Consider the following 24,726-nt stretch of genomic DNA (forward strand, 5'->3'; position numbering starts at 1 on the left):
AGGTTGGTCTGGAAGGAAACATAGGCTATATAATTTTTTGATATCGGGAGGGGCGCGGACCCTCATCCTAACCCCAAAAGTACTACCCAAAAATTAAAGTGGACCGATCAGGACAATATGGGATTCAAATGAAAGGTATTCAAGAGTAGAATGTGAATTTCATAATAAAAGTTGGGGCCAAGTACCTGGGGGGCCGCCCCAGCCCCAATACCCCTTAAAATAGGTTTATTTGACGATCATGACAATATGGGACTCAAATGAAAAGTATTCGGGAATAGATTACGATAGTATGATTAGCCTTTATAATTTTTTGATAATGGAAGGGGGCGGACCCTCCACCGTTATCCCAAAAACACCACCCAAAATCAAAAGTGGACCGTTAAGGACAATACGGGTATCAAATGAAAAGTATGCGGGAGTAGATAACGAATCTGGCATACAAATTCATGTCGAAATATAGGGGGTCATCCTAACCCCCTAAAAAAACGCCCAAAATGGGCACATTAGCCAATCACGGATATATGGAACTCGCTTTGTTTGTCCCGTATAGACTGAAAAACGGCAGAACCAATTTTCTCAAAATTTTCGCACATTGTGTAGGTTCGTCTGGAAGGAAACATAGGCTTTGAAATTTTGCGGTGTCGGAAGGGGGACGGACCCTCCCCCTTATGCCAAAAATACAACCCAAAATCAAAATTGGACCGATCGGGACAATATACGTATCAAATGAAAGGTATTGAAGAGTAGAATACGAATATGGTATTAAAATTTGAGTCAAAGTACCAAATCGGACCGCCCCAACCACAAAACTCCCCCAAACACACATATTGGACGTTCATTTCAATATGGGACTCAAATGAAAGGTATTCGGGAGTAGATTTCAGGGAGGTCACGCCACTCCTCAAAAAACACCATTAGACCCATGATGACTATATAATACTATATAATACAAACGGTTCATATTTACCGGCCATGGCAATATGGGGCTCAAATTAAAGGGATTTGGAAGTGCAGCACGAATTTGATATCCATATTTGAGTCGATATGTCTGAGGTGCCATACCTCCCCTTTAAAGCACTACTCTAATTTTTAAAAACACCAGGAACCGATCAAGTTTAAACTCATTGGTAAGGGACCTTTTTTTAATAGCCGAGTCCGAACGGCGTCCCGCAGTGCGACACCTCTTTGGAGAACATTTTTTAAATGATCATGCATGGCATTGTACCTCGCAAATGTCGCCAACCATAGCTTTGCCCGATGTTCTCGCCATGGGTCTTAGATCAATGTGATACAAACAGAATGACGATGTTAGTGTACTCCCATCCTGTGGTGGAGGGTATAGAAATATCAACGATGGTTATCACCTCACTAATGCTGTCGACATTTGTGGGTCGCCAATTTAAGTGTGGTGGCGCCCAGCGAAACGCTGTTTAAACTCGGCAGTTAAAAGAGGATTCCTGCTATTTGAGCTCAATCTGTAATAGGCTAGCACCCATTGATGAACATTCCACTAAGGAACGGTGACGACGAGAACTGCGTATTCCTTAGATAAATCAACTCTTAGAGAAGCCGCTTTTAGTATCGAAAGAAGCTCCTTATCACAATAGGAATTGACGCTATACCTCGCTTCCATTGAATGATGTCATAATTAGAGGCTTATTTCATGAGTTTGCGCCAGCCTGGAAGAGGTGATTGTATTCGCCTGAGTTGAGCAGTTTCCTTCGCGACTTTTTTTACCGCGTGCTGCGCGTCGAGTCCTGCTCCTAGGTATTTCACGTGCCTTGTAGTAGCTAATATTATGCCCTTGATACGCATAGTTATCCATTGTAAGCTGGAGTAGTTCAGTACTTTGCATAACCAGCTGTAGCCCTTAAAATTCCAAACAGTGTCTGGTTGTGGTCATGGCCTTCTGAGGTCGTTGCCATGATGACAGCAGCTATGTTCGATCAGAACGTGTTTTTTGGCGTCTCCATTCTTTGTGGAATCGAAGTTGAGTTTCCAGAGGTCGTTTCCAAGTCTTAAACTTGGTGCCCGTGGTTACTTCATAACTTTTCGTACTATGAGTGGGGGTCCAGGCAGTCCAGGTAGCTCTGGTATGGTGGTTTAGCACATTACCTTTTTCGTCCTAAATTCCTTGAGGCGCTGTAGTCGCTTTTCTATGTTTATGTTTAAAACGCCGGCTGGCTGCCGCATATACAGTGGACTGTATGAAGGTGGCGATTCTGGACCACATTTCTTTGCTTATGAACACTAGCCTTTTTCTGTTTCCATGTACCTGGGTATATTCCCTCAGACTGACATCGGTTATAGATGCTCAGAAGCTTTCTGGTCGTTTATGGGGAATTATTTCGGCATTAAAAAGAGGACCCATATCATTGAGATTAAAATTTAATCGGACTGCACTCATTAATATAAGGGAAGTATCACTTGTTCATTAATGGATGAACATTCCACTTAGTAAACTAAAATGCCTTATATGTCTTTACCCTATTTTTACTATCACCCTTGCAGTTTTGAATTCGGGCTGAATAACATGACCCCCCAGCAGTTAACCGAGATTCTGTTCTCCAATGCTAAAGGCAACCACCATTCATCCTGGCAGCATAACTCCATGAAGGCATTGGTAGTGGTTTTTACCCAAAAAAAAAAAGTGTCAGTGCTCACAATTATAACGACGACAAACTTATTAAAAAGATTTTCTTTTTCACTTACAGAACGGCACTCAAACGAGTCTTCTTAACAGGAAACGTTCAAATGTTTTGCAAAGTTCAGAAGTTTTCACTGAACATATGCACGCATGAATAAACACCACTCATGTCCTTCCGTTTCTTTTCCCCTTCTTCCATGCACCATTTCCTCATGACAAACTTTGTTCCAGTGACGAGCGTAGAGTATGAAAAACATATTTTTGTTTGAATTTTACGAGTTGATAGTTTTTCAACGAAAAAAAAAAGTAGAAGTGAAAAATCAAATATGACTTAAGGTTTAAATATTAAAGAACATTTTTATACATCAAAATACTATGGACCCTAAAAGGCGTGTGCTGCACAAGTTTCCATACCTAGTCCGGACCTCTGGAACGTCAGCAATGATGATGTACTGAGTATGGAGCTGCCAGAAATCATTTCTGGTTGGATATAAGGACGACATTGCCGTTAAAGTTATAACAAGAAAGAGCACGTCCAAATACCTGTGATCGAATCGATACTCATTGGCGGAGTTTAAAATGGGAGGATAATAAGGTCGTTGGCATGCGGGGTCAAAGTGGAAATTTAGGTATATTTACCAGATTACCAGGATACTTTACCTTTCCATATGCTATCAAATTTGTTTCTGGCAAAAACTTTCTGATTACCCTAATAGAATCATATCTGGGCTCTTTAAAATAGGCCTTATGACTGAACGAATGGGAATACACCAAATGATGGGAGTTATCCTGTGGGGATACGCATACATCATTGATCCCCTTCACCATGGTAAAGGGGTACACAAATCTAGGAATATTTTTAACCTTATATCGTTTTTTTTTTGAGTTTTGATGATCTGTGACAATATAATCCATCCGTCCGTCAGTGGATATCACTATAGCGTCTAAACTAATAAAGCAATTCATTTGATTTCAGTCAGTCTTTTCTTATGTCAGTTTTTCTTCCGTGAGTACTTCCTACCTTGAGACCTTCCCAACGTAAGTGTTTCCTTCTGTCAGACTTTCATTCCGTCAGTCATTTCTTCCGCCAGTCCTTTTTTCGCCAGTTGTTCCTTCCTTCCGCCAGTCCTTTATTCAGTCATACTTTCTCTCCGTTCATTCAGTCTGTCCATTCCGACAGTCCTTCCTTCAGTCCGTCCTTCTTTCAGTCAGTCCTTCCCTAAGTCATCCCTTCTTTTTGTCAATCCTTCCATTCCATCAGTATTTCCGCTCCGACAGCTCTTCCTTCCCTCAGTCCCTTTTTCCGTCGGTCTTTCCTTACCGCCAGTCCTTCTAAGCTTCAACCCTTTCTCTCATCAGACCTTCCTTCTATAGACCTTGTTTCCGCCAGTCCTTCCATTCATCCACCCTTCCTTCTATTAGGGCTTTCTTCTTCAGACCTTTCTCCACCCAGTCTTTCCTTCCTCATTCCGTCAGACCCTCCTTTCATCGCGCAGATCGTCCTCCGTCAGTTATTTCGTCCGTCAGCTCTTCCTTCCGTCAATCATTCCTTCCTTCAGTCGTGTCTTCCGCCAGTCCTTGCTTCCGTAAGTCGTTCCTTCCAGCAGACTTTCTCTCCGTCAGCTCCTCCTTTCGTAAATTCGTCTTTTAGTCAATCCGTTCCTCCTTCAGTCCTTCCTTTCTTAGGCCGTTCCTTCTGTCAGTTCTTAGTTCCGTAAGTCGATCCTTCCGTCAAATCTTGTTCCGTTAGTCGTTTCTTCCGTTAGTCCTTCCATCCTTCCGTCAGTCCTGCTTTTCTTCCGTCAGTCATTCCTTCCGTTAGTCCTTGCTTCCATCAGTTCTTCTATCAGTTAGTTTCTTCCTTCCGTCAGTCTTTCCTCCTGCCAATCATTCCTTCCGGAAGTCCTTCCTTCCGTCAGTGCTTCCAGATTTGCTTTCCGTCAGCTCCTCCTTTCGTAAATTTGTCCTTTAGTCAATCCGTTCCTCCGTCAGTCGTCTCTTCCGTCAGCCATTCCCTCCGTCAGCCCTTTCCTCCGTCAGCCCATCCTTCTGTCAGTCCTACATTCCGTCAATCATCCTTTCTGTCAGTCCTTCCATCCGTCAGTCCATCTTTCCGTCAGTCTTTCCAACCGTCATGCTTTCTTTCTGTCAGCTCCTCCTTTCGTAAATTCGACCTTTAGTCTATCCGTTCCTCCTTCAGTCCTTCCTTCCGTAAGTCGTTCTTTCTGTCAGTTCTTAATTCCTTAAGTCGATCCTTCCGCCTTTCCTTCCTTTCGTCGGTCTTTCCTTTCTTTCGTCGGTCTTTCCTTCCTTTCGTCGGTCTTTCTTTCCTTTCGTCGGTATTTCCTTCCTTCATTCTCTCCTTCCATCAGTCCTTCCTTTCGTCGGCCTTTCCATCCTTCATTCTTTCCTTCTATCAGTTCTTCCTTTTGTCATTTCTTTCTTCCGTCCGTCTTCCCTTCCATCAGTTCTTACTTCAGTCATTCCTTCCTTCTCTTAGTATTTCTTTACGTCAGACCTTTCGTAAATCCGTCCTTCAGTCAATCCGTTCCTCCTTCAATAGTTCCTTCCGTCAGTATATCTTTCCGTCAGTCCTTCCTTCCGTCAGTCCTTCCTTCCGTCAGTCCTTCCTTCCGTCAGTCCTTCCTTCCGTCAGTCCTTCCTTCCGTCAGTCCTTCCTTCCGTCAGTCCTTCCTTCCGTCAGTCCTTCCTTCCGTCAGTCCTTCCTTCCGTCAGTCCTTCCTTCCGTCAGTCCTTCCTTCCGTCAGTCCTTCCTTCCGTCAGTCCTTCCTTCCGTCAGTCCTTCCTTCCGTCAGTCCTTCCTTCCGTCAGTCCTTCCTTCCGTCAGTCCTTCCTTCCGTCAGTCCTTCCTTCCGTCAGTCCTTCCTTCCGTCTGTCCTTCCTTCCTTCAGTCCTTCCTTCCGTCAGTCCTTCCTTCCGTCAGTCCTTCCTTCCGTCAGTCCTTCCTTCCGTCAGTCCTTCCTTCCGTCAGTCCTTCCTTCCGTCAGTCCTTCCTTCCGTCAGTCCTTCCTTCCGTCAGTCCTTCCTTCCGTCAGTCCTTCTAAGCTTCAACCCTTTCTCTCATCAGACCTTCCTTCTATAGACCTTGTTTCCGCCAGTCCTTCCATTCATCCACCCTTCCTTCTATTAGGGCTTTCTTCTTCAGACCTTTCTCCACCCAGTCTTTCCTTCCTCATTCCGTCAGACCCTCCTTTCATCGCGCAGATCGTCCTCCGTCAGTTATTTCGTCCGTCAGCTCTTCCTTCCGTCAATCATTCCTTCCTTCAGTCGTGTCTTCCGCCAGTCCTTGCTTCCGTAAGTCGTTCCTTCCAGCAGACTTTCTCTCCGTCAGCTCCTCCTTTCGTAAATTCGTCTTTTAGTCAATCCGTTCCTCCTTCAGTCCTTCCTTTCTTAGGCCGTTCCTTCTGTCAGTTCTTAGTTCCGTAAGTCGATCCTTCCGTCAAATCTTGTTCCGTTAGTCGTTTCTTCCGTTAGTCCTTCCATCCTTCCGTCAGTCCTGCTTTTCTTCCGTCAGTCATTCCTTCCGTTAGTCCTTGCTTCCATCAGTTCTTCTATCAGTTAGTTTCTTCCTTCCGTCAGTCTTTCCTCCTGCCAATCATTCCTTCCGGAAGTCCTTCCTTCCGTCAGTGCTTCCAGATTTGCTTTCCGTCAGCTCCTCCTTTCGTAAATTTGTCCTTTAGTCAATCCGTTGTCAGCCCATCCTTCTGTCAGTCCTACATTCCGTCAATCATCCTTTCTGTCAGTCCTTCCATCCGTCAGTCCATCTTTCCGTCAGTTCCTCCGTCAGTCGTCTCTTCCGTCAGCCATTCCCTCCGTCAGCCCTTTCCTCCGTCAGCCCATCCTTCTGTCAGTCCTACATTCCGTCAATCATCCTTTCTGTCAGTCCTTCCATCCGTCAGTCCATCTTTCCGTCAGTCTTTCCAACCGTCATGCTTTCTTTCTGTCAGCTCCTCCTTTCGTAAATTCGACCTTTAGTCTATCCGTTCCTCCTTCAGTCCTTCCTTCCGTAAGTCGTTGTTTCTGTCAGTTCTTAATTCCTTAAGTCGATCCTTCCGCCTTTCCTTCCTTTCGTCGGTCTTTCCTTTCTTTCGTCGGTCTTTCCTTCCTTTCGTCGGTCTTTCTTTCCTTTCGTCGGTATTTCCTTCCTTCATTCTCTCCTTCCATCAGTCCTTCCTTTCGTCGGCCTTTCCATCCTTCATTCTTTCCTTCTATCAGTTCTTCCTTTTGTCATTTCTTTCTTCCGTCCGTCTTCCCTTCCATCAGTTCTTACTTCAGTCATTCCTTCCTTCTCTTAGTATTTCTTTACGTCAGACCTTTCGTAAATCCGTCCTTCAGTCAATCCGTTCCTCCTTCAATAGTTCCTTCCGTCAGTATATCTTTCCGTCAGTCCTTCCTTCCGTCAGTCCTTCCTTCCGTCAGTCCTTCCTTCCGTCAGTCCTTCCTTCCGTCAGTCCTTCCTTCCGTCAGTCCTTCCTTCCGTCAGTCCTTCCTTCCGTCAGTCCTTCCTTCCGTCAGTCCTTCCTTCCGTCAGTCCTTCCTTCCGTCAGTCCTTCCTTCCGTCAGTCCTTCCTTCCGTCAGTCCTTCCTTCCGTCAGTCCTTCCTTCCGTCAGTCCTTCCTTCCGTCAGTCCTTCCTTCCGTCAGTCCTTCCTTCCGTCAGTCCTTCCTTCCGTCAGTCCTTCCTTCCGTCAGTCCTTCCTTCCGTCAGTCCTTCCTTCCGTCAGTCCTTCCTTCCGTCAGTCCTTCCTTCCGTCAGTCCTTCCTTCCGTCAGTCCTTCCTTCCGTCAGTCCTTCCTTCCGTCAGTCCTTCCTTCCGTCAGTCCTTCCTTCCGTCAGTCCTTCCTTCCGTCAGTCCTTCCTTCCGTCAGTCCTTCCTTCCGTCAGTCCTTCCTTCCGTCAGTCCTTCCTTCCGTCAGTCCTTCCTTCCGTCAGTCCTTCCTTCCGTCAGTCCTTCCTTCCGTCAGTCCTTCCTTCCGTCAGTCCTTCCTTCCGTCAGTCCTTCCTTCCGTCAGTCCTTCCTTCCGTCAGTCCTTCCTTCCGTCAGTCCTTTCTTCCGTCAGTCCTTCCTTCCGTCAGTCCTTCCTTCCGTCAGTCCTTCCTTCCGTCAGTCCTTCCTTCCGTCAGTCCTTCCTTCCGTCAGTCCTTCCTTCCGTCAGTCCTTCCTTCCGTCAGTCCTTCCTTCCGTCAGTCCTTCCTTCCGTCAGTCCTTCCTTCCGTCAGTCCTTCTAAGCTTCAACCCTTTCTCTCATCAGACCTTCCTTCTATAGACCTTGTTTCCGCCAGTCCTTCCATTCATCCACCCTTCCTTCTATTAGGGCTTTCTTCTTCAGACCTTTTTTTTTTTTTTTTTTTTTTTTTTTTCATTTCATTTCATTTATTTAACACCAAGCACAACAAGATTATATCTTATATTTTACTGTGCTGGTTCACAACAGTGCAGTTTCATCAATTAATTCCATTATAAACTATAACTTATAAAAAAATAAATAAATAATTTAATTATAACTTATACTACTAGACTACATACAATTTCTACTTATAATAATCATGTAGCTCCTTTTTGAATTCAATAGCATTGCTTATGAGTTGTATATATGATGGGAGGGTGTTCCAGAGACGAATACTGTTTACAATAAATTGCCTTTCAGTGATTTGAGATTCAAATCTAGGTTGAATCAGTTTGCGCCCTCGATTTGATCTAGCAAATTGTAGGTGTTTGTAAAGATATTCAGGTTCTTTGTTATAAATAACCTTATGTAGTAATTGCAAGCATTTAACATTTAGTAAATTTTCAACTGAAAGATCAAAAATCTGATAAGCAAATTGTGATATGTGGTCATACCGTGGTCTGTTGTATACATATCGTGCAATATCATTGTAGGCAACTTTGATTTTCCTATTGTCATCAGCACTGCAACTTGCAAATAATTCACAATTATATAGAAGAGTTGGGATTAAGTAAGATTTAGCAAGTAGCATACGAATTTCGAAAGGAGTTGACAGACGAGCTGCCCACATATTCCGCAGCATACCACGAACTTTTCCCACAGCTGCATTTATATGATTCGTCCAAGTTAAGGTAGAGTTGAATGTTAAACCCAAGTTTGTTGCTGCTTGAACACGGTTTACAATCGTGTTCTCAATCTTTACTTCAACTTGGTCAGGGATTGTTACACTTCTTTTGTGTATGATGATCAGCTTAGATTTGGTAGGATTTAAACGTAAGGCATTATTAACAGCCCAACAATATATTAAATTCAAATCATTATTTACATTAGAAATACATGTTTGAAAGTCATTCAGTTTCGTGCAGGTATACAGTTGAACGTCATCAGCATACATTTGTATCTTACATGTTAAAGGTACATCGGGCAGATCATTAATGTACATGGTGAATAACAATGGGCCCAGGATTGAGCCTTGGGGCACACCATTTGGAACATGAAGCGTATTTGACCAGATATCATTACAATATACGGACTGAGATCTTTGAGACAGGTACGATGATATCAGTTGACAGGCAGTTCGGGAAAAATTAAATAGTTTTGAGAGCTTGACTACAAGAATTTGATGGTTTACAGTATCAAATGCTTTACTGTGATCCAATAGAAGGAGAAAAGATACCATCTTGTTGTCCATATTTTGTCTAATATTTTCAACAACGTCTATTAAGACAGATGTGCAACTTCTCTTTTTTCTAAAACCAGATTGCCATTCTGATAATAGATTTTGAGTGCACAGGAATTGTTCGATTTGATTCGCCATTATGCATTCTAGCGCTTTGGATAAGAACGGTAAGATTGCAATGGGGCGGTATTCATTATTCGATTTTCTAGTCGGTATGATTTTAGCGAGCTTCCATTCATGCGGAAAGGTGGACTTGGTCAGAACAGTATTGAAAATATATGTTACATATGGCAGCAATTTTGGCATGATAATTTTGATAAATCTTGGATTTATTCCGTCAGTTCCAGTTGCATCAGATTTTATTGAGAGTATGCTGTTCAAAACGTCAGTTTGGTCTACACAGCAAAAGGAAAATGGATTTTCCACTTGTACAGTGTTCATATTTTCATATATATTTTCATGGGGACATATAGAGCAAACAGATACAAAATGCTCATTCAGTTCATTGATGTTTAGATTGGGCGGAAAGTTGGTGTTTGTTTTCGCTCCTATGCCAATTTTACGAATTTCCTTCCATTTAGATCTGCTGTTAACAGCATTCAGAAATTTTTTCCGAAAGAATAGCGTTTTGGCCTCGTTTATGCTTTTCCCAACATTTCGCCTGGCACACTTAAAGCGCTCATGCAGTTGTGTTGTTCTGTATCGTTTCCATCGTTTGTATGCAATATTTCTTTCATCGATTAGTGCACGTAGCTGTTCATTAAACCATGGGGGTTGCTGATTTTTTATGGTAATGGTTTTTTCAGGAACACATTGACTATATATTAAGCTAATATAATGCTGCAAAAATGCTGTTTGGTCATCCACAGAATTTAACTGATATATAGAATCCCATTCGACATTATCAGTAAGGCTATTAAGAAGATTATAGTTCAGTTTTTTAAAATCACGGAATGTAATTGCCTCGTCTTGTTGATTTATGTGATAGTCATACACAAGAAATATCAAGTCATGTTTAGAAAAAGCCGGTGCAGCAATTTGGTCATATAAAAGAACCTTTGACTCACAGTTCACAAAGAAAATGTCCAAAAGAGTAGACGAATGATTAGTAAAATGGGTTGGAACAGAGCGGTTAGTAGGTACCAGATCAAGAAGTTCCATAGCATCAGAAAATTGCGTTTCAATTAAAATATTGCTGTTAAAATCTCCCGCAATAACAATATCATTATATCGTAATGATATTCTTTCAAGGCACGATATCAGCATGTCAAACGGTGTGCTGCTGTTGGGCCTATATACACATCCAATAAGCATTGACGAGTTAGAAATGCCAGTTATTTCAACAAAGAGGTATTCAATACAGTTGCCTTGCTCAGACTTCAGTTTTATAGTACCGTGGATACAGTTTTTTAAATATATTGCAACTCCACCAGCATGGGAGTGCCTATCAGCTCTCAAAACTTTATATCCCGGTAAAGAGTACAAATTGTCAGATATTTCAGGATGGAACCAGGTTTCGGATATACATATTATATCTATATCAGAGTTAACAAATATATCACGAAGTTCATCTAATTTATTATTTAGACTTTGGGCATTGATGTGGACAATCGTTAATCCTGATTTCTGGTTTTTAAGAATTCTAATCATACAGTTTAGATTATCTCTGGAACCATAAGCAGTATTACTTGGCATCACAAGTCAATTGGATAAGCAATGCTGGTAATGTATATATTTGTTCTTCGTAGTTATGAGCTCTATTAAAGTTAGCATTAATAAATATAGTTGTACAACACATATAAAATTTTTGAGTATAATAAAAAATTCTTAATAACAAGAAGAAACATAAAATTAACAAAACTAATTGGGACTTATTATAAGATATTGCAAGATTCATTTCAGTTATCGTTGATGGTGCGATCTGGTGTTTCTCGAAAAAGTTGTGTTAACTGCACCACCCAGTCTTTCCTTCCTCATTCCGTCAGACCCTGCTTTCATCGCGCAGATCGTCCTCCGTCAGTTATTTCGTCCGTCAGCTCTTCCTTCCGTCAATCATTCCTTCCTTCAGTCGTGTCTTCCGCCAGTCCTTGCTTCCGTAAGTCGTTCCTTCCAGCAGACTTTCTCTCCGTCAGCTCCTCCTTTCGTAAATTCGTCTTTTAGTCAATCCGTTCCTCCTTCAGTCCTTCCTTTCTTAGGCCGTTCCTTCTGTCAGTTCTTAGTTCCGTAAGTCGATCCTTCCGTCAAATCTTGTTCCGTTAGTCGTTTCTTCCGTTAGTCCTTCCATCCTTCCGTCAGTCCTGCTTTTCTTCCGTCAGTCATTCCTTCCGTTAGTCCTTGCTTCCATCAGTTCTTCTATCAGTTAGTTTCTTCCTTCCGTCAGTCTTTCCTCCTGCCAATCATTCCTTCCGGAAGTCCTTCCTTCCGTCAGTGCTTCCAGATTTGCTTTCCGTCAGCTCCTCCTTTCGTAAATTTGTCCTTTAGTCAATCCGTTCCTCCGTCAGCCATTCCCTCCGTCAGCCCTTTCCTCCGTCAGCCCATCCTTCTGTCAGTCCTACATTCCGTCAATCATCCTTTCTGTCAGTCCTTCCATCCGTCAGTCCATCTTTCCGTCAGTCTTTCCAACCGTCATGCTTTCTTTCTGTCAGCTCCTCCTTTCGTAAATTCGACCTTTAGTCTATCCGTTCCTCCTTCAGTTCTTCCTTCCGTAAGTCGTTGTTTCTGTCAGTTCTTAATTCCTTAAGTCGATCCTTCCGCCTTTCCTTCCTTTCGTCGGTCTTTCCTTTCTTTCGTCGGTCTTTCCTTCCTTTCGTCGGTCTTTCTTTCCTTTCGTCGGTATTTCCTTCCTTCATTCTCTCCTTCCATCAGTCCTTCCTTTCGTCGGCCTTTCCATCCTTCATTCTTTCCTTCTATCAGTTCTTCCTTTTGTCATTTCTTTCTTCCGTCCGTATTCCCTTCCATCAGTTCTTACTTCAGTCATTCCTTCCTTCTCTTAGTATTTCTTTACGTCAGACCTTTCGTAAATCCGTCCTTCAGTCAATCCGTTCCTCCTTCAATAGTTCCTTCCGTCAGTATATCTTTCCGTCAGTACTTCCTTCCGTCAGTCCTTCCTTCCGTCAGTCCTTCCTACCGTCAGTCCTTCCTTCCGTCAGTCCTTCCTTCCGTCAGTCCTTCCTTCCGTCAGTCCTTCCTTCCGTCAGTCCTTCCTTCCGTCAGTCCTTCCTTCCGTCAGTCCTTCCTTCCGTCAGTCCTTCCTTCCGTCAGTCCTTCCTTCCGTCAGTCCTTCCTTCCGTCAGTCCTTCCTTCCGTCAGTCCTTCCTTCCGTCAGTCCTTCCTTCCGTCAGTCCTTCCTTCCGTCAGTCCTTCCTTCCGTCAGTCCTTCCTTCCGTCAGTCCTTCCTTCCGTCAGTCCTTCCTTCCGTCAGTCCTTCCTTCCGTCAGTCCTTCCTTCCGTCAGTCCTTCCTTCCGTCAGTCCTTCCTTCCGTCAGTCCTTCCTTCCGTCAGTCCTTCCTTCCGTCAGTCCTTCCTTCAGTCAGTCCTTCCTTCCGTCAGTCCTTCCTTCCGTCAGTCCTTACTTCCGTCAGTCCTTCCTTCCGTCAGTCCTTCCTTCCGTCAGTCCTTCCTTCCGTCAGTCCTTCCTTCCGTCAGTCCTTCCTTCCGTCAGTCCTTCCTTCCGTCAGTCCTTCCTTCCGTCAGTCCTTCCTTCCGTCAGTCCTTCCTTCCGTCAGTCCTTCCTTCCGTCAGTCCTTCCTTCCGTCAGTCCTTCCTTCCGTCAGTCCTTCCTTCCGTCAGTCCTTCCTTCCGTCAGTCCTTCCTTCCGTCAGTCCTTCCTTCCGTCAGTCCTTCCTTCCGTCAGTCCTTCCTTCCGTCAGTCCTTCCTTCCGTCAGTCCTTCCTTCCGTCAGTCCTTCCTTCCGTCAGTCCTTCCTTCCGTCAGTCCTTCCATTCGTCAGTCCTTCCTTTTGTCAGTCCTTCCTTTCGTCAGTCCTTCCTTTCGTCAGTCCTTCCTTTCGTCAGTCCTTCCTTTCGTCAGTCCTTCCTTTCGTCAGTCCTTCCTTTCGTCAGTCCTTCCTTTCGTCAGTCCTTCCTTCCGTCAGTCCTTCCTTCCGTCAGTCCTTCCTTCCGTCAGTCCTTCCTTCCGTCAGTCCTTCCTTCCGTCAGTCCTTCCTTCCGTCAGTCCTTCCTTCCGTCAGTCCTTCCTTCCGTCAGTCCTTCCTTCCGTCAGTCCTTCCTTCCGTCAGTCCTTCCTTCCGTCAGTCCTTCCTTCCGTCAGTCCTTCCTTCCGTCAGTCCTTCCTTCCGTCAGTCCTTCCTTCCGTCAGTCCTTCCTTCCGTCAGTCCTTCCTTCCGTCAGTCCTTCCTTCCGTCAGTCCTTCCTTCCGTCAGTCCTTCCTTCCGTCAGTCCTTCCTTCCGTCAGTCCTTCCTTCCGTCAGTCCTTCCTTCCGTCAGTCCTTCCTTCCGTCAGTCCTTCCTTCCGTCAGTCCTTCCTTCCGTCAGTCCTTCCTTCCGTCAGTCCTTCCTTCCGTCAGTCCTTCCTTTCGTCAGTCCTTCCTTTCGTCAGTCCTTCCTTTTATTAGTCTTTCCTTTCGTCAGTCCTTCCTTCCGTTAGTCCTTCCTTCCGTCAGTCCTTCTTTTCGTCTTTCGTTCTATTTGTGAGTCCTTTCTTCGGTCAGTTCATCCTTCCGTCAGTCCATTCTTCCGTCAGTTCTTCCTTTCGTCAGACCTTTCTTTCGTCAGTCCTTGCTTCGTAAGTCCTTCCTTCGTTAGTTCTTCGTTTCGTCAATTCATCCTTCCGTTCCCCAACCCCTCCGTTCATTAGACTTTTCTTCTACACACCTTTCTTCCCCCAGTTCTTCTTATCTCCATACGTTCCCTCAGTCTCTCCATTCTTCCATCAGTCGTTCCTTCCGTCAATACTGCCTTCCGTCAGACCTTTCTTTCATCAGCCGTTCCTTCCGTCAGAGTTTTCTTTCGTCAGTCCTTTCGCTTACGTGAATCCCCCTTTCTATCTGTCCGCCAGTCCTCCTTCAGCCCGTAAATAATGTTCTTTCGAGAAACCCACCGCTTAATCTTTGCTCTTTATACCGATCAGTATCTCGTATAGCCAATACTCATTTCTACTGTTTCTATAAACCTTTTTATCCTCCATCTCACATTGCCCACACAAAAAGAACTACCTCCACAACACCCCTTTGTTTGTTAACAAAAGACCATTTTTCTTATGACCACTTAAAATTACAAAGAAGAGCGATTATATGTCATTTCGTTTCCTGACTACAAATCTCTTGCAATTGAATGGAAAAGAGACATATTGTGCAAAAACAATTTATTGCCCAACGATTTTCGGTCCGAATTTCGCGAAATTCTTTATTAAAGAACTTTGAATATAAATGTGGAAATGGTGCGTTTAATACTTAATATTATTTTGTTCGTATTTAACAACCGTAACATAACGACCATCGGCAATCATCCTCAACAATCCAATTCCTGGGAATGGCCATGGCCATGCCAATGGTGGCCGCGGCAATGGCGAGACTGATATCCTCCAAAGCATTCACGGCATCAGTTGCCAATACATCGAAGATGTCCTTATGTGTTCTAAGGCTAAATCCTCTCTACTTACCTGTTTTGGGCATGGCGCGCTCGAAAACTTGTAGGACGTGAGAGCTCGCGCGGCGAAACCAAATCACCATCAAGAAGGGCAATAAATTTTGTTAAAAACGTTACACTTCATATACATTTTGTACAATTTTTGTTGCCATTTAAATTTTTAATGAAAACTTTGCCGTTAACAGCACCTTTTTCGTTTCACGTCCTTATGTGCCGGCACTTTTGCAAAATCCCCCTGCCGCCAAAATCATAATACGCTGCCATCACCCCAACGTTCTGCTGCTCGTGAAGCTTTTGCCGTTAAATGTAATGAAGAACACCGCAAGTGTTTGGGCTCTATGTTTTTTCATTGGCCCGGAGATGGAACGTTGGATTGGGTGGATGGAAAGAAATGAGGATTGAAATTTCCTATGCTGCCGCTAAAGCTGTCCGCTGCTCTTATGGTGTTTTGCCTCCTCGCCTCGCATCGCATCGCTGCCGAAAAAGCATTTTATTGTTTTACCATTATTACAGGTGTGCTTAAACAATTTTTATGACCCAAACGATGCTTTGATCCGTTACGTTATCCTGCAGCATTCGTTTGCGTATCAGCTAACGCATGACGTAGGTAAGAAGTGGGGTGTATGTGAGTAAAGCAGGCAGAAAAGGTTGCAGAACTAAAGTTTCGTTCTGTGTTTTTTCGAATCTTTCCAACTTGGCGTTATTTTTGGGCAAGCATTAAGACGAGTCCAGGCAACAGGACTCTTAATGTGTATAGTGGATGTTGATTATAAAACGAAGTTGATCCTTTGGAGAATGAAAGAAAAGAAATGAAACCTATAAAATGATTTTACATTGAGAGAAATGAGTTTTCGAAGCGACTAAATTGAAGTTTAATAAGTGAATTTCAGTGTGTATAAGGATTAGAGTGAATAAAGTATAGTTTGAAAAGTTGATTAGAAGAGTGTTATCCTGTCAAGGGTATTTCTCTCTCATGACAAAATCAATCAATGATAAGGGACCTCCTTTTTATAACCAAGTCCAAACGGCATAGCGCAGTGCGACCCTCTTCTTGGAAAATCTTGTACATACCATACCATTGCCTTCCAGATGGCACAGTACCTCACAAATATCGCCAGCATTAAAAGGGGAAAACCACCGTTGATAGTTTTGTTTTTCCGATGTTCTCGCCAGGTTTCGAACCCAGGCTTTCAGCGTCATGGGCGTACATGTTTACCTATTAGCTACGGTGGCCTCCGCCGGGAGTGGATTACTATGAATAAAGTAAAGCCAGAAAGGATGATAAGAAATTTGTTATCACGGCATGGGTATTTCTCTCTCATGACAAAACCAATTCTTTAGGTAATCAGCATTGATTGAGTCATGCGCAGGCAACTGATTTCAATCGGATCAAGAATTGGAGGGGAAACCTTCCGTAAGACATTCCATCCGGCAGTCCCTACTTCCATCGGGCCGGCTTTCCGTCATTCTTTCCTTCCGTCAATTCTGCTTTTATGCAGTCTTTCCTTCCATGAGTTCTGGCTTTTGTCAGTCCTTCCTTCCGTAGGTCAATGGCATTGATCGAGTCATGCGCAGGCATCTGAGTTCAATCAAGTTAAGAAATCGAGAACAAACCTTCCGTATTACATTCCTTCCGGCAGGCCCCACTTCCATCAGGCCTACTTTCCGACACTCCTTCCTTTCGTCAATTCTGCTTTTATGCACTCCTTCCTTACGTCTGTTCTGCCATTTGTCAGTCCTTCCCCCCGTAGGTCCTTAGTCAGTCGTGCCTTTCGTCTATCGTTCCTTCTATCATGAGTTGTTCCTTTCGTCAAGTACTTCTTTCCAACAGCCTTTGCTTCGTCAATCCTTCTTTCCGCCAGACCTTCTTTCTGTCAGTCTTTGCTTCCGTTAGTCGTTTCTCCGGTCTGTTCTTCTTCTGTTAGTCCTGCCTTCTATCAGTCTTTATTGTTATCAATTGTATCTTCCTCACACCTTTCTTTGCTTTAAATAATCTTATATTCGACATTCCTTCCATCAGTCTCTCTTTCCCTCTGTCAACCCTCTTTTTGTCAGCTTTTCTTTCCGCCAGTCAATCCTTCCTCCAATTAACCTCCCCATCGAACCTTCCTTCCGTCCTTCTTTTTGTGTGACCTTTCATTCGTCCGACCTAACCTCTCACAGTCACACTTCCGTCAGTAGTTTCCTAAGTAATGTCGTCATTCAGCCAGCCCTTCTTTAGCCAATTTTTCCTCCGTCTGTGGTAGCTTTCGTTAGTCTTTCCTTATGTCACCCCTTCCTTTTGTTCACCATTCCTCCCATCAGTCCTGTTTCGTTGGAACTCCCTTCCGCCAGTCAATCCTTCCGCCAGTCAATCCTTCCGCCAGTCAATCCTTCCGCCAGTCAATCCTTCCGCCAGTCAATCCTTCCGCCAGTCAATCCTTCCGCCAGTCAATCCTTCCGCCAGTCAATCTTTCCTTCACTCAACCGTTCCAGGAGAAAAGTTTTTGTCTTACTTTCCTCCTACCAATCTTTCCTTCCGTCTGCCTATCCTTCCGTCAGTTCTTCCTTCTCTTAGTCCTATTATCCGCCAGTTCTTCCATTCGTGAGTTCTTCCTTCCGTTAATCCTTTGCCCCTTCAGACCTTCCTTCCGTTAGAATTCCTTATATTCGACCATTCTTCCGCCAGACCTTCCTTCAATCAATCTTTCCTTCTTTTCGTCAATCCGCCACTTTATCCTTTCTCTTCTCGTCAGCACTTCCTTCTGTAAGTCCTATCTTCAGCCAGTTCTTTCATTCGTGGGTTATTCCTTACGTAAATCATTTGTTCCTTCCGACCTTTCTTGCGTTAGAATTCCTCATATTCGACCATCCTTTCGCCAGACTTTCATTCAGTCCTACCTTCTTCCAATCCGCCAGTCAATTCTTCCTCTAGTCAACCATAGCATCATTCCTTCGTTTCGTTAGTACTTCCTTCTGTCAACCTTCCTTCAATCAGCCTTTCCTTTCTTCAGTCCTTCCTTCCGTCGATCAGCCGCTCAATCCTTTCTCTAGTCAACCCTTCTATCATATCTTGGTTTCGTCAACACTTCCTTCTGGAAGTCCAATCATCCTTCAGTCCTTTAATTCGTTTGTTCTTCCCTCCGTCAATCCTTTATTCCTTCAGCCTTCTTTCCGTTGCAAATGCAAATTCGCCCATGAGCATTCCAATAAGGATCTGGGGCAAACTTCTCACAAAATCAAAGAGTGCTGTCCGATTAAATTTTAAGCTCAATGCTAAGGGACCTCGAACGGCGTGCCGCAGAGCGACACATCTTTGGGGAGAAGTTTTTACAAAGCAAAGTACCTCACAAATGTCGCCAGCATTAGGAGGGGAAAACCACCGCTGAAAATTTTTCTGATGGTCTTGCCAGTATTCGAAACGAAGCGTTCAGCATCATAGGAGGACATGCAAACCTCTGCGCTACGGTGGCCTCCCCTTCCTTCCGTAAGAATTCCTTATATTTGACCATCTTTCCGGCGGGCCTTCCTTCCGCCAATCCTTCCTCTAGTCAACCCATCCATCACACCATCCTTCCGTCAAATTTTATTTTTGTCTAACCTTTCATTCGTCTAATTTTTCATTCGTCTGACCTTAGTACTGTCAGTCGTACCTTCCTTCAGTCATATATCCCCCAGTCGTTTAATCAGTAAGTCCTCCCTTCCCTCAGCCCTTTCTTTAGACTTTTTTTGATCCGTCAGCCGTAGCTTTCATCCCTCCTTCAGTCAGCGTTTCTTTACGTCAACTCTTCCATCTTTTTCCGTCAGAAAATCCTTCCTCCAAGCCATCCATTGGATCTATCATCCGTCTGACTTTCTTTCTTACAATCTTACTTACTTTACATTGTCAGTTCTTTCTTCAATCAGTCAATCCTCAGCTCAGCTCTTCCTTCCATCAACTCTTCCTTCCATCAGCTCTTCCTTCCATCAGCTCTTCCTTCCATCAGCTCTTCCCTCCGTCAGCTTTTCCTTCCGTCAATTCTTCCTTCCGTCAGCTCTTCCTTCCGTCAGCTCTTCCTTCCGTCAGCTCTTCCTTCCATCAGCTCTTCTTTCCGTCAGCTCCTCCTTCCGTCAGCTCTTCCTTCCGTCAGCTCTTCCTTCCGTCAGCTCTTCCTTCCGTCAGCTCTTCCTTCCGTCAGCTCTTCCTTCCGTCAGCTCTTCCTTCCGTCAGCTCTTCCTTCCGTCAGCTCTTCCTTCCGTCAGCTCTTCCTTCCGTCAGCTCTTCCTTTCGTCAGCTCTTCGTTCCGTCAGCTCCTCCTTCTGTCAGCTCTTCCTTCCATCAGCCTTTCCTTCCGTCAACTCTTCTTTCCGTCATCTCTTCTTTCCGTCAGCTCTTACTTCTGTCAGCTCTTCCTCCGGTCAACTCTTCCTTCCGTCAGCTCTTCCTCCCGTTTGCCCTTCCTTTCCGTCAGCTCTTCCTACCGTCGGCTTTTCCTTATGTCAGCTCTTCCTTCCGTCAACCCTTCCTTCCTTCAAACTTTCCTCCCGCCAATCCTTCATTCTAATATTCCTTCCTTTGCCAATCCTTCATTCTTCGTCAGTCATCCCTTCGGTCAGTCCCATTCCATCATTTCTCCTTCAAAATTTCTTCCTTCATTTCTTCGTCGTTCCTTCAGGTAGACCTTCTTTCTTCCAGTCCTTCCATCAGTCAGTGTTTCTTTACGTCAGTCCTTCCTTTAGCCCCATTTTTTTTTCTCTCAGTGTACACCCTGCATTAGGCAAAGAGCAATTTTATAACTCCCGTGTGCAATTCTGTTCGTTTGCGTCGTTTTAATGTGGCGTTTTTGCCACATCATAGCACTCCCACTCCTTGCCACCCATTGGCATTTTTGTATTCAAAATGTATTTGACTGGTTCATGTTTGACTGCTAAAAATTTGTTTAAGGAATCTATAAAAATCATAGCTTTCGCTTCCTTTTCGATTTTTCACTTTTGGGAATTCGACGCCATTTCCAATGTTTACAGAACGGTCTAAGCGTAATGAAGACGATGGCAATGGCGATGGCGTGGAAGTCGACGATGCCCTTTACCTTTGTCCTGTAACTCCTTGGTATTTTGCACAAAATGATGATGGAAGACTTGGCCTGTGCTCTACCTCGTGGAGCATTTTCACTTGAACTTCTTCGAAGAGAAGAAGTTAAAAATTGTTACTTTGTTTTCGCATTTTTGGTAGTTTGGGTTAATGCCATTTGGTCTTAAGACCCCAACATCCTATCAGTCTATGGCAATGCAACATGAGACGAGTTGGGGCAGAGTTGTGCATATTACACTTGGTCATTCGAGTTGCCTTACTTTGGTTCTGGTCCTTCGGTTATTTTGGGGAAAAGGCAAATGGCGTAGGGCAGCTCCCACTTACTCTTGGCTTATATCATAAAAATGCTGTGAGAAGAAAAAGAGCACTAAGCATCGCAGCATCATCATCCAGCAGTGTAGCAAACCCAAAACGACATTCATTGGCGAATGTTGCCAGCAACAAATCGAGTTTGCAAATAAATGAAATTACTTTCCGGTCTAATGACCATCATCTGCTGATTTTATTAGATTTGTTTTTCTTTCTTTACAGCCCGTTTTTCTTATGACTGCCGCTTCGGCTACCCTCCCCCTATGCTGTTGTTGTGTTGTGGGGGGGTTGCTTTTATTATTTTCTTAAGAAATTATTTCCTCTCTCTTTTTTTGGCTTAGTAGTATATTGAATTTAAGGAAAACGAATACACACACACACACCCACACATTTCAACAAAAGCAACTTTTTGTCTTACATGTATGGTGGCAAAAGTTTTTTTATTTTATTTTTTTGCCAAAGGTATCTCTGCGAAAAAGGTGCTAAACCAAAGAACAACGACAAAAACTTTAAATTGGCTTTTGTTTTCTTTGTGGCCGTAGAAGCTTGAAGTTTAGTTGATTTTATATTCAAAATCAATGGATTTAGTTGTCGCTGGGAAAAAGTATATTTGCCTTAGGGGGTGTGACTTAATGGGCGGGGTGAATGGTGTCTAGCTAAAAAGGTCAATGTGATGTAGTGACTGTAAAAGATGGAAGCAAATCAGTTGTGAAATTTTTTGTGTAGAATGTCAAAGGTTGGCATGTCCAGCTATCACCCTGAACGCCATGCTTTGAATCCTGAAAAGAACGTCAAAACAATTTTCAGCGCTTGTTATCCCTTCCTAATGCTGGCAACACACCCCAAAGGACCTCCTTTTAATAGCCGAGTCCGAACGGCGTGTCGACAACTCCTTGAAGAGCAGTTTTACATGGCATAGTACCTCACAAATAGTGCCAGCTTTAGGAGGGGAAAACCACCGCTGAAAATTTTATCTGATGGTCTCGCCAGGATTCGAAGCCAGGCGTTCAGCGTCATAGGCGGACATGCCAACCTCTGAGCTACGGTGGCCTTTTGCTCTACCGGGTTTAGTTAAGGAGATATGACCATTTTAAGTTTTAGAAGCGAGCTTTTGATTTTTCTGACGATTTTCATCAAAGTTTTGAATTTCTAGGATTTCTGCGAATTACCCTTGCTTTTGCTCTACGAGGCTTAGTTGAGGAGATATGGTCATTTTGGAAGTGGAAAGTAAATTTTTTTTTTCGATTTACATCAAAATTTTATATACTTGGCATAGGCGGAGCGATGAGGACCACGCCCATTGGGGTACTGGACACTATTCTAGATATCTGACCCATAGACAAAGAGATTAAATGTGACACAACCACTGCGGTCATGAGACTTAAGGCGATGGGGGAATGGAAAGAGGATAGAATTAGGTCATACCATCGCGGTAAAATCGAAGCAATGATAGGAAACCTGGAAAGAATGGAAGAGGTTTACGGATATCTGTGACGATACTTGTGGTCGAGTGCGAGGCACTGCTGTCAGCGGCACAGTCTTGGTTTGATGGAACACTGGTAGTGCCGTCTTGAAGATCATGCTACACAAATGGATCAAAGCTAGGGCACATAGTGGGCCTGGGGGTTTACATTGGGAACCCAGGGGCTTGTATCTGTTTTGGACTGCCTGACCATAATAGGGTCCTGCAGGCGGAGATCCGAGCGATCTCAGAATGTGTGAGGTGGTGTGGTGTTAACGCGAGGATGACAATTGTAAACTCGTTACGGCCGGTAAACTGGCTATCAGGGTAATAACAACCAGGACGGTAAGGTCGTAAACAGTCTTGGAGTGTAAGAAGGAGATTAACTCCTTCTCTGAGGATAACACGATCCGCATCGTTTGGGTGCCGGGCCATAACGGAGTAAGGGGAAATGAAAGGGCAGACCATTTGGAGGTGAAGGCCAGAGGACTGCCGTCAATAAACTTGGTTAACCCGAAGCCTTTTGGGTCGACGCAGTCCGAGTTAAGGGAGTGGGTGACGAATGCGCATGCAACATTGTGGAACAAAGAAACGGTCGGTAGGACGGTGAAAATCCTATGGGGGGATTCAGATTGTGAGAAGAGGAGGCTATTGCTGAAAGGAAGTAAGCAGGAGGTCAGTATAGCTTTTGGTATCATAACAGGACCCATTGGACTATGAGCTCTACAACTACTACCAAATTTCCTATGAACATTCCATTTAGGAACGGGGGATTTTCTTCTCATATCAATGAGTTCAGTCCGATTAATGTTTAAGCCCAATGATTAGGGGCCTCCTTTTTTATGCCGAATCTGAACGGCGTGCCGCAGTTGGCAGAATCCCTCACAAATGAAGCCAGCATTAGTAAGAGGATACCCACCGCTGAAAATTATTCTGATGTTCACTCCGGAATTTGAACCTATGTATTCGCCGTCAAAGAGCGAACATGCTTAGCTCTATTCCACGGTGGCCTCCAGGACTACGAGCTCAAATTTGCTAATTTATCCCTGAACTTTCTTATAAGAAACAACGGCAAATTTCTCACATATCAATGAGTGTAGTACGATTCAAGTTTAAGCTCCATGATAAGGGACCTCCTTATTATAGCTGAGTCCGAACTGCGCGCCGCAGTGCGACACATCTTTGGGGAGAGTTTTTACATGGCTGCCATACTAAATGGTACAGTACCTCACAAATGTCGCCAGCATTAGGAAGATATTTAATATTGATGTAGGCCATTGGGTAATGCAAATGGGCCAGATCGATTCAGATTTAGATATAGCTCCCATATAAACCGATCCCCTGATTTAATTTCTTGAGCCTTTACAAGCCACAATTTTTGTCCGATTGGAATGAAATTTTGCACGACGTGTTTTGCTATGACATCCAACATCTGTGCCAAGTATGGTTTAATTAGGTACATAACCTGATATAGCTGCCATATAAACCGATCTTGCGTCTTGACTTCTTGAGCCTCTAGAGATCGCAATTCTTTTCCGATTCGAATGAAACCTTGCACGACGTGTTTTGCCATGACTTCTAATAACTGTGCTTAATTAAGTTCAAATCGGCCCATATTTTGGTATAGCTGCCATATAAACCGATCTTGGGTCTTGACTTCTTGAGCCTCTAGAGATCGCAATTCTTTTCCGATTCGAATGAAACCTTGCACGACATGTTTTGCCATGACTTCTAATAACTGTGCTTAATTAAGTTCAAATCGGCCCATATTTTGGTATAGCTGCCATATAAACCGATCTTGGGTCTTGACTTCTTCAGCCTCTAGAGGGCGCAATGCTTATCCGATTTGAATGAAACCTTGCACGACGTGTTTTGCCATGACTTCTAATAACTGTGCTTAATTAAGTTCAAATCGGTCCATATTTTGATATAGCTGCCTTATAAACCGATCTTGGGTCTTGACTTCTTGAGCTTCTAGAGGGCGCAATTCTTATTGGAATTGAATGAAACCTTGCACGACGTGTTTTGCCATGACTTCTAATAACTGTGCTTAATTAAGTTCAAATCGGTCCATATTTTGATATAGCTGCCTTATAAACCGATCTTGGGTCTTGACTTCTTGAGCTTCTAGAGGGCGCAATTCTTATCCGACTTGAATGAAATTTTGCACGAAGTATTTTGTTATGATATCCAACAACTGTGCCAAGTATGGTTCAAATCGGTTCATAACTTGATATAGCTGTCATATAAACCGATCTGGGGTCTTGACTTCTTGAGCCTCTAGAGGGCGCAATTCCTATCCGATTTGGGTGAAATTTTGCACGAAGTATTTTTTTATGACGTTCAACAAATGTGACAAATTAGGTTCAAATCTGTTCATAACCTGATATAGCTGCCATATAAACCGATCTTGACTTCTTGGGCCTCTAGAGGTCGCAATTATTATCTGATTTGACTGGAATTTTGTACGACTGATCCTCTCATGACCATAAACATTCGTGTTTATTATGGTCTGAATCGGTCTATAGCATGATACAGCTCCCACATAAATCGATCTCTCTTTTTTTCTACTTGAGCCCCCAAAGGGCGCAATTCTTATTCGAATTGGCTGACATTTTACACAGGTCTCCAATATATAATTTAATTGTGGTCCGAACCGGACCATATCTTGATATCGTTCTAACAGCAGAGCAAATCTTTTCTTTAATCCTTTTTGTTTGCCTAAGAGGAGATGTCGGGAAAAGAACTCGACAAATGCGATCCATGGTGGAGGGTATATAAGATTCGGCCCGGACGACGCTTTTACTTGTTGTCTCTAAAAAGTCTTCAAAAATCTTCCAAAATCCTAACCATTGTACAAATTCTATCCATAATTGAAGTCTTATGAACTTAAAATCCTATGAAATTGGTGTTTTGATTTCAAGTTGACCACTGAAGTTAATCGCTTCATCTCTTCGTTTCAACCACAATCCAAAGAATATTGATACACCTTAATTGAAGGAATT

The sequence above is a fragment of the Stomoxys calcitrans genome, chromosome 5, assembly GCF_963082655.1.
Source record: "Stomoxys calcitrans chromosome 5, idStoCalc2.1, whole genome shotgun sequence".
Lineage (NCBI taxonomy): Eukaryota > Metazoa > Arthropoda > Insecta > Diptera > Muscidae > Stomoxys > Stomoxys calcitrans.